The sequence below is a fragment of the Schistosoma haematobium genome, chromosome ZW (genome assembly GCF_000699445.3).
Source record: "Schistosoma haematobium chromosome ZW, whole genome shotgun sequence".
Taxonomy (NCBI): domain Eukaryota; kingdom Metazoa; phylum Platyhelminthes; class Trematoda; order Strigeidida; family Schistosomatidae; genus Schistosoma; species Schistosoma haematobium.
In genome coordinates, this window is record NC_067195.1 from 74,885,643 (window position 1) to 74,895,778 (window position 10,136).

Below are 10,136 nucleotides of genomic sequence, written 5' to 3' on the forward strand. Positions count from 1 at the left end.
TGATCACACCATAGAGTCCATTAACGTAACATGGATCCTTACCACAGTATCTGAATTACTACTCTAATAAATGTACTGTCTGACTTAAGTACATTTAATAACCTGATTGTTGTCAAAGTTAAGATGGGTACCTATTTTGTTGGAGAACTTGAATCAACAACTAAACTGAAATCCTCTTAACTTAGCTGCGAGATTCAGCTGCTCACTAAGTTTCCAGCACATTTTTGCTCAATTCTGTTAATGATTACGTTAGCTATACACTTAATTTGTCAGTTTGATTTCTGCATGTACGATAGTTCAAGTGCAGTTTTTGAATTGAACGGGTGTGTTCCGTCGGAAGAAGACAACATCAGGTTTCCTTGGGTTGAATTGTATTGGATCTCGTACGATCAGATCGTAATGACAGAACATCAGTTGAATGACCTCTTTCTAGTTCGATTATCGACTATTTCGCCTATATTTACATCAAGACTTGTGACTATTCAATTCACCAATTAACACACTAGCCGATAAACAACAACCAGGACGTTAATGCTTAACGGTCATCGAGCCCCTAACCTAGTGGCCAATCAGAAGATGAAGGTAGAAAACGCATAAGTTTTCTATTGTACTCAATCCAACAATCACTTAAAACTCATACAATAATATATATTAAAATCCTAACCACACAAGAAAACGATTAAGAAATTCAATAATGGCATAATTGCGTCATAATTTGAAGAAAAATGGGTAATAAGTCCTTAATAAATTAACAATAACTTAAGTAAGGTACAACATATGGCAACAGTTTATGCATCACGAGAAAGCTTAAAAGCAGGAAAATACAAATTATGATAATTATGGAATTAAATAATTAAAGAACATTAATAGACAGAATAACTTTAAGTAGGACAGTATCAAAAATTCAACTTTTCTAATACTCGTCTTGTCATAACATCTACCGCCCTCTTTTCGGAAGAACTGTAGGAAGGCGTTAAAATGATCTTCTTTGTACTCACCTAACTGCTAATTAGTTAAAATGAAGAACAACTATGATTAAATTTTGATAAAAACATTAGATAATTTCGATCAATAAATATTTCCTTGACAGAAATGTGTAGGATCTCTTAAACTCTTAGGGATTTAGACGATTTTGGCAATTAATTGAATCCTAGAGAACAGACTCTTGAGATCTCTAAGAAAAAATTTCTGTTCAGTTGAGCTTCGTATTGCCTTTTCTAATAAGCCCAAGTTGTATCTCCTCATTTCCGTTGCCACTTGACTGGTCCGCACGGTCTCCCACATTTTCCAAAAATTCCATGTACCCATATTAATTGTTGCTCTGTCTGTTAAAAGGGGCATTGGTCTCGCTACTTCTGAAGAAATTCGGCTTCCACCATGGGGCGTCATAATGCTTCTGAAAGAGGATCCTTCAATTCAGAGGGCTAAGTTTAATTGATTCTATTTTGTTATTCTGGTTAGAGATTTTTTGCAAGGTTGTTTTCTACGGGATGAGGTTGCCGACCCCCCGCTCAATCCTCCTTCTTTACCCGGTCTTGGGACCGATAGTAGCCCTAGAAGAGCAAAGTTTGGGAACATATTGCAGACATACAAATGGAAACTTAAGTTACAGCCAAACAGATCGAAGCATAATGTTCTTTTACAATTAGCATTCGATGTAGGCTTTACTATTATACATAAATATGCGTGTTTTCAAGAATAAGAAGTAAATGATATGAAGAAATGTAATGGTATCATTTACTTACTGATAGGTATCGATGTTCATCGTAAACTTAAATATCAAAAATGTTAAAATCAGTCTTACATTTAATCTATTCAAGGAAGTAGTACACGGAAACACGTACATTTCAATGAGCCAAAACGAATCATTTCCTCATTTTCTATTACATTTAACTAGAATAATTCCATTCTTTAAAAACATGATAAATAATTTTGAGATTGGATACATGTTAAACTAAAATCAATTAGGAAACAAGTAAAAGCACGTGTTAGTTGTTTTGTTCTACTTGGAGTCAAGTTGACAACACACAACGATGTCCTACTCCGAAAGAAATAGACATTGAAATCTCACAGAAAGCACTATGTTTAAATGACTAAACCAAGATATACTAGTCCATATTTTACAGATGCACTAAAGTTTTTACAGAGGACTGTATTTACCCAGTTTCACCCATGAGTTATTTCCCAATATTGACTTGATTTACAGGCTTTCATCACCATTCGATCAAGCTATCAGTAGTTAAGTTATGTAGTAACAGAAAATCAAAATCTCTAAAGTTGAAGTTTGAAGTGCTCATAGGTAAACGATACAAACTGTTCCTGATCAGTTCAAATTGTGATGTATATTTACACTGTACCAAATATCAATAAGGCTTTAATAGAATTACTCCTAGTATTTTCTAGTTATCATACAATGAAGTACGTTCTGCTTACCATTTTGGCAAATAATTAATTTTGCCTCAAAGGCAAAAAACCATAAAACGTTTTAAAAAGGATTTTGAGACTAAGAGAAAATAGGCCAGAAAATGTGTGAAAATGTTGAAGATCCGCTTATTATAATAATAATCTGAGTGTACTCAATAGCAAAATGAAAACAGTACATCTATTTGATCAATATTGATACTATTTACTTGTAATGAGAAGGCATCGTTCTATTCGTAACTGGACTGAAATAATGGAATAATTAAATAATATAGATTAAATTTTTTTAACCTTTTTTGTTCATAAAAATACAGTATTTACACAGTATCACATAAGATAGTGCAATTATTTGAGCCTAAGTGTGATTACAACTGAGCTAGATTTTACTATTTAAAATGTTTGACAGATAAACTTCGATTTATTTCGTAACTTGTTTACGTGAATTTGACATGAGGACCAACTACCTGAAATATTTCTGTCAGGTTGTCTAAAATATAGGTATATATATATAACAGATTCACTGAATTCAGATTTGTACATCATTAGACCCCGGTTTAATGGTCCAGAGGTTAACCCTTCGCGTGCGAGTCTCCCTGCGGTATATTTCTGGATCCACAATAAATGGGAGTTTTGTGGTAAAAAGAAACAGTCGTCCTGTGCTTCCAGATTTTCATTGGTTGTTTCGTGATTTCATTAATGTATATATCTGCTAAACAAAGATGTTCATAATTACTTATTTACTTTATATATTAACATAGGAAACCATAATTTCGTTTACTTCTCTAAATTTTCCACAAATTACACCAACTTAGCATGCAACTAATTGTATATTTCAAATAACATGAAAAAATAACCAACTTATACATTATAACAACAGATTTACTGAACATTTTTTTACAGTAGGTTGCTTAATTACGTATGTTATAATAAATAACAAGAAGAATATGAAGTTTCATTTGTACAAAATCTGTATGAAAATTTATGCCCATGAACAATCATTCATCATTGTAGAAGTAAAATGATTTCTGTAAAAAAAACGTTGAATACAAATCTGTATAGATTATAAATATTTAACACTGGAGCCAAAGCACAATACGAAGTATACAAAGAAACTATTTACGTTACAGTTTCTGGATGCATATATATATTAAACAATATAATAATAATATTTGTCAACATATCGGAAATGAATGTCATATTAACCTGATAAAATATTCCAACTCGGTCTCATGAATAAATGGAAGATTTGCAACTTGAAAAAGTTAAATGTATTTAGAATCTATCCGTTAACAATATTCACAGAAGAAGAAGAAGAAGAATGAATCCCAGATCAACACTAAGTCAAAGTTTCCTACAAAGAAACTAATATGTCATGGTGGTCTAGCTTCAATTGACTCATGATTTCAACAAGTGAAATTTATAAAAATCTGCCCAAAACCCATTCTGATATTAATAATCACCTGCTCACTAGTGACTGACTTCAAGAGATACTCCTGGAGTTCTAGTGAGAAGTCGTTACCAGTGGAGTTCAACCAGGTCTGTTGTGGAGGAGTCCCATACTAGGACGAAACGGCCGTCCAGTGCTTCCAAGTTTTCCATGGTGGTCTAGCTTCAGTTGACTCATGATTTCAACCAGTGTGATATGTCATATGTTAAGGTGAGCAAAGATTTAACTGAACACTTTAACTGTGTAAATTTTGTTCATCATTACTCCTTGTGTAGTATTACATTGTTTTTACTTCAGTATGATGTTTGTTTAATATAATATTCTTTGTACCAACTTAATGTGAACTTTTTTTCATTATGATATACAACATGTTTTTTATGGTAATTCTGTGCATTTTTCCTATGTGTAATATTTATTCACTAATCATCAAGTAAGAGTGAGTGTATTTTCTGTTAAAGTTATCGACTTTTTAGAAGTTCCATAAAAATGTTCAATGTACCAGTACTTGTGATTTTATTTGCGTTGAGAAGTTATTTCTAGTCTCAAGTGGATGAGTTTCCAGCGGTTACAACACGATGATTTGCATTATTTCGACTAATGGCTAAAATTACTCTCATCTACACACAACAATATCAATAAAAGTTAGGTTACTTTTATTCCGATGCATTTTATGTTGAAACAATTTCTTTTGTTAACATTGATCTATCATAAAAATGCTTTTGCTGTCCAAAAGAATATCATAACATTCTACAAAAGTAACATTTTCATCAAAATGTTCACACACAACCAAATGAAATTGTACTACACACACAAAATGAATGATGCTATAACCATACTTCAGCCGAATACCAAGTGATACTCATCAAACAAGTATCATGCATATAATTGTTTTTGAAAGCCGTCACCTGTACTTTTTTGATGATGGTTGTAGTAGTTCTCCAATTTTCAGTAGAACTGTTTTGACGTTCGTATTGAAGATTGTGATTTTGATATTGGTTGACAGTTGTTTTTAGGTCCATATGTTCTCCAACTATAGGAATACCGCCCTTGCTTTGCCAATCCTTGCCTTTACGTCTGCTTTAGATCTTCGTTCATCGATGATGCTGTCCAGAGCTGGTGGATAAAAAAAGATTTTGATGGTTTTTCATTCTTTAAACAAGATTTTTTGATCCAGTTCAATGAATGTATTCCCACTAAAAAGTTTAATTTTTGGTTAAGCTAACTACTCTTAAAGCAACTAGTAATTTTTAGAAGATATGTCAATATTATATATCCACCGAGCTTGAAACCTCAGTCAAACGTATTATCGAATAATTTATTAATTGATATCAAGGGTTTTGTTTTAATCTCAGTAGAAAAATCATTATGATAAGCAATAATAAAAAGTCACTGGTTATTTTTTTACATTTGGTTTATTTAATTATTGACTGTTTATCGCCATCTGTGTTATGACTGGTGTCAAACTATTATATATGTTATCCTATTATCGATGTGCATTTTTTATGCACTTTAATAGAATTATGGAACTTATTTCATTGTTATCAACAATTCCCAAATATCGGTATAGGGTTGTGGAGGATATTAAGTTTAAAATCGAGGTCCGGAACCTATCGGTGTTAGACCACCATCGAAAACCTTAAAATACTGGACGGTCGTTTCGTCCTAGTATGGGAAGCCACAGCAGTCCACACCACGATCCCTCACGCAGGACTCCAGCTCAAAACCCTTGGATGCCAGCTTAGTAGTCTAGAGGTTAGGCATTTGCGCAGCGGACCAAGGGTCCTGGGTTCGAATCCCATGTGCGGGATCGTGGGTGCGCACTTTCGAAGAGTTCCACTCTAGGACGAAACGGCCGTCCAATATTTTCAGGTTTTCAGTGGTGGTCTAACATGGATCGGTTGATGATCTCAACTAATTCTCAAATAACTTTGATTGGATCGAAAATTTTCATGTTCTAACATCAATTATCTATTAGTTTAACAGTATGACAAAAGTTGACTATTCTTTTAGTTAACAATGGCTATAATTCATTATTTATCATTCATAAATTCAGTATGTTGACGGTAATTCTATCTTTCGAAATCTTTCCAATTGATAAGTAAAGTTATCATCTCTACCATCGAATTTATTCTAACGGTTTTCTCGGTCATTTTAAACGGTATAACAAAAATAACACTCAGTTAATGCATATGAAGACATAAGGAATGTATTGTTCACTGTTTTTTTCAACGATTTTCATGCTTCATGTTTTGAGTAGAGTCTATAAGGATATTAAATATTTATTTATTTAAATAAACTAATTTTACTTGACTTTGTAAAAGTTCATTAATGATATCAACAATATTAATTTCCAATTGTAATTTCAATTTCAGTTTAGAAAAGACAGGAGCTTAGGTGACCTATGTTAATCCTGGCAATGGTGACCTCTCAGTTGATTCAATTTTCTTAAGAAAGCATTAACAGATGGAGTTTCAATCACATGTTAAGTTAATAAGTTCTATTATTTGATAGTTCGATAGGAAAGTCGATAGTTAGATGACAAGTAATTTGTTCTGCACTTGGGAACGTAATTAATTACAAAAATTAGTAATAATAAATATCTTGTTTTGCCTACATCTATTCAACTACTGTAAGGAACAGAAACTCGGAGTACTACGAAAGCCATCATCCAGAAGAAACAAGTGTTTATTAACAGTTGTCTACGCAAAATACTTCGGATCCGTTGGCCAGACACTATCAGCAACAACGTACTGTGGGAGAGAACAAACCAGATTTCAGCGGAGGGAGAAATCAGGAGTAAGCGCTGGAAGTGGATAGGAAACACATTAAGGAAAGCACCCAACTGCGTCACTTAGAATCCTCAAAGCCAAAAGAGAAGAGAATGACCAAAGAACACATTACGCGGAGAAATGGAGACAGACATGGGAAGAATGAACAAATATTGGATAGAAGTAGAAACAAAGGCCCAGGATAGAGTACGTTGGGAAATTCTGGTCGGTGACTTATGGTCCATTGTGAGTAAGTACATCTATTTATTGATAGTAGAACATTAAGAAAAATTCCTTTATTTTATGTTTAACATTACTTACTACTTAATTTCGTAAAACTTATCTAATGAATTCATTCGAAATGAATATGTCCAATCATATAAATTGGTTGTTTTCTCTCTATTAAGACTATGTGACTTCTAAATCGTCTTTTTAAAACAATGTTTAATTGAATTTTCATGTTTCGTATGATAAATTAACGCATGTACACAAATAAACAATAGATGTCTGTATTCATTAATTTGAATTTAATAAACATAATATAAATGGCTTTTTTTTTCTTTCTTATCGAAATAAGAAATTCATGAAAGTTGTCTGATGTTTTTCAATTAGAGAACTAATAAAATTCTCCTTAATAGTTAACATCCAAAGACTAACATCAATTCCATTCATAATTCTTAATATCTTTCATAGATTGCATTGTTATTAAACCACTCAATCTAAGTCTACTGTTTTTCATTTGAAAGTTCCATCAGTTATTAATTACTATTTATATATAAAATAAGAAAGGTTAGTTCAACGAAGAGTTCTCTTTTCGGCGAATTCATATTCAAACTTGCACAATTGCATATATATATATATACTTATTTTTACAGGATGATAATAATACTGATAATAAACTTCTGTTAGACATGGTGACAGTGAGGTTAAATAAACAAAGGTATTAAAAAACTTTTCTTAAACAAGGAAAGTTTAATAATCGTTCGATTGTTAATGGCTTAAGTATTCATCAAAAATAGGGAAATTATCAATGGGAAAGAATAGCTCAGCATGATAAGATAAAATGTTGAAATTGAGATTAAATGTAATCAGAATGATCGTGGAGATAAAAACAAATCAGTTGGGGTAGAAGATTTAAAGGGAAGATGGAAGGTGAAGCAGATGCCTGTAAATGAACAAGAGTATGAAAAAGAGAGAAAAGTGTTATTACATTAAGACCATGATAGGAGGAGGTTGTACCAGTCTCTTATGCACACACAATTCTGGTTTTTCCAGATGTGTGGCTAATGCTTCGGCAATGCAAAGAAGATGCAGTCTAATTGTCTTTGGAAGACTTCTACTTACCTTGTAGATGACTTTGAACCCAGAGTCTGTCCTGATTAAGTGACTTGTCATCACTAGGTGTTCGATTATTGAACTTCTTGTTGAGCCGTTTCCTCCTCTTTTTAGCAACGCCGGACAGTGATCTTGATTACTTTTGGATAAAGTACGCATCGAACAACTTATAAACCTAGCTCCACATGAGCAGGTAAATTGGTAAATGCACATTAAGTTGGTTTATTTAACCTCACTGTCACCACGTCTAACAGAAGTTTATTATCAGTAATATTATCATCCTGCATATATATGCATGCTATTGTAAAGCTTTAAAAATGAATTTTCCCGAAAGAGAACTTTTCGCTAAACTAATCTTTGTTACTTAATGTCTTATGGACTTAGGATACGCAGATGACATAGTCCAGTTTGGTGAGGATTCTGATAAAATGCAGAGTCTTCTGGTAGCACTAAGCAACAATGCCAGGATGTTTGGGATGCGCTTCTCTCCCTCCATATGCAAGCTGCTGCTTCAGGACTGGTCTGCGTCAACACCTGAACTAAGGATAGGGAGTGAAGTAGTCGAACGCGTTGACAACTTCACTTATCTTGGAAGTCTGATCAGCCCTAATGGGTTGGTGTCTGGCGAAATCTCAGCAAGGATTCGAAAAGCTCGCTTGGCTTTTGCCAACTTACGTCACCTATGGCGAAGGCGAGATATCCGTCTATTAATAAAAGGACGAGTATACTGCGCGGCTGTCCGTTCTGTTTTAATTTACGGCTGCGAAACATGGCCATTAAGAGTGGAAGATACTCGTAAGCTACTAGTATTTGACCATAGATGCCTTAGAAATATTGCTAGTGTCTGCTGGGATCACCGGGTAAGTAATAGTGAGGTTAGACGCAGGGTATTAGGGAATGATGGTAAATCAGTAGATGAGGTTGTGAATCTTCATCTACTGAGATAGTTGGGCCACGTGTTACGTATGCCTGAACACCGATTACCGCGACGTGCAATGCTAACCAGTGTAGGGGATGGTTGGAAGAAAGTAAGTGGCGGCCAAATCAAAACGTGGTATCAGTGCTTGAAATCACTAACTTCTAGTCTGAGCCATGTTGGTAGGTGCAGACTACCTGGTTGGGGTCCGCGTGACTATCGTAACCAATGGTTGGAGATTCTTGATGACATGGCTGAGAATCGATCACAATGGCGTCGGTGTATACACTCTCTATCTTCCCTTAAACTGAGAGATTAAGATCACTTCATATCATTCTTTCTACGAACAATTCTTTCTTCCTGTACTATATCCTCATATGCAATCTTTCTTCTATATATTACGACCAGTGTTCATCTTTTTGTATTGATGAGGTATGGCAACTTGGACCGATGCATATATGTGCCTGGTCCTACGTTGCAGCTGACTGACTATTTAATGTCTTAATGGGTGTATTCCGTTTACTAAAAAATATTCATATATAATCGATGATATTTCTCATTACCAATGTTCTTTTTTTCGACTAAATAGGTTAGTCTTTTGTTACATAACTATTCCTTGATATCATATATATTCTTAGATTCTTCTATTATACTTTAAACAGTAATAAGAAATCGAATTCACAATATACTTTTTGCTTTGTTTTAAACTTGTTATATATATATATATATATATATATATTTATATATATATATATATCATGAGTCAATTGAAGCTAGACTACCATGGAAAACCTAGAAGCACTGGACAGCTGTTTCGTCCTAGTTTTTCGATGGTGGTCTGACTTCAATTGACTCATGACTTCAACCAGTGAAATTTCTAAAGTCTCCACATAACCCATTCTGATTATACATATATATATATTCGATCCTTAAATTTGATAAATAACCACAAAACTGAGGTCAATACCAGTTACCAAGTAGTAAATACTATGTAAAACATTAACACTTAAATCCTACTAACAATCGTTGTCAAAAAATAATACAAACATATAGAAAACAAAATTATTTCTGATTATGTAATTTTATAGTCAATTTAATATCTAATAAAATTCAGCTTTATTTTTGCTTCATTTTGAAATTTTCCATTATTCAATAATAATTTGTTATTTTGTTTTGTTTTAAATTTATCTAAATCAGACATTGTTTATCTAAAGATTATTTATACTACTAAAATACACGAATTGAATAG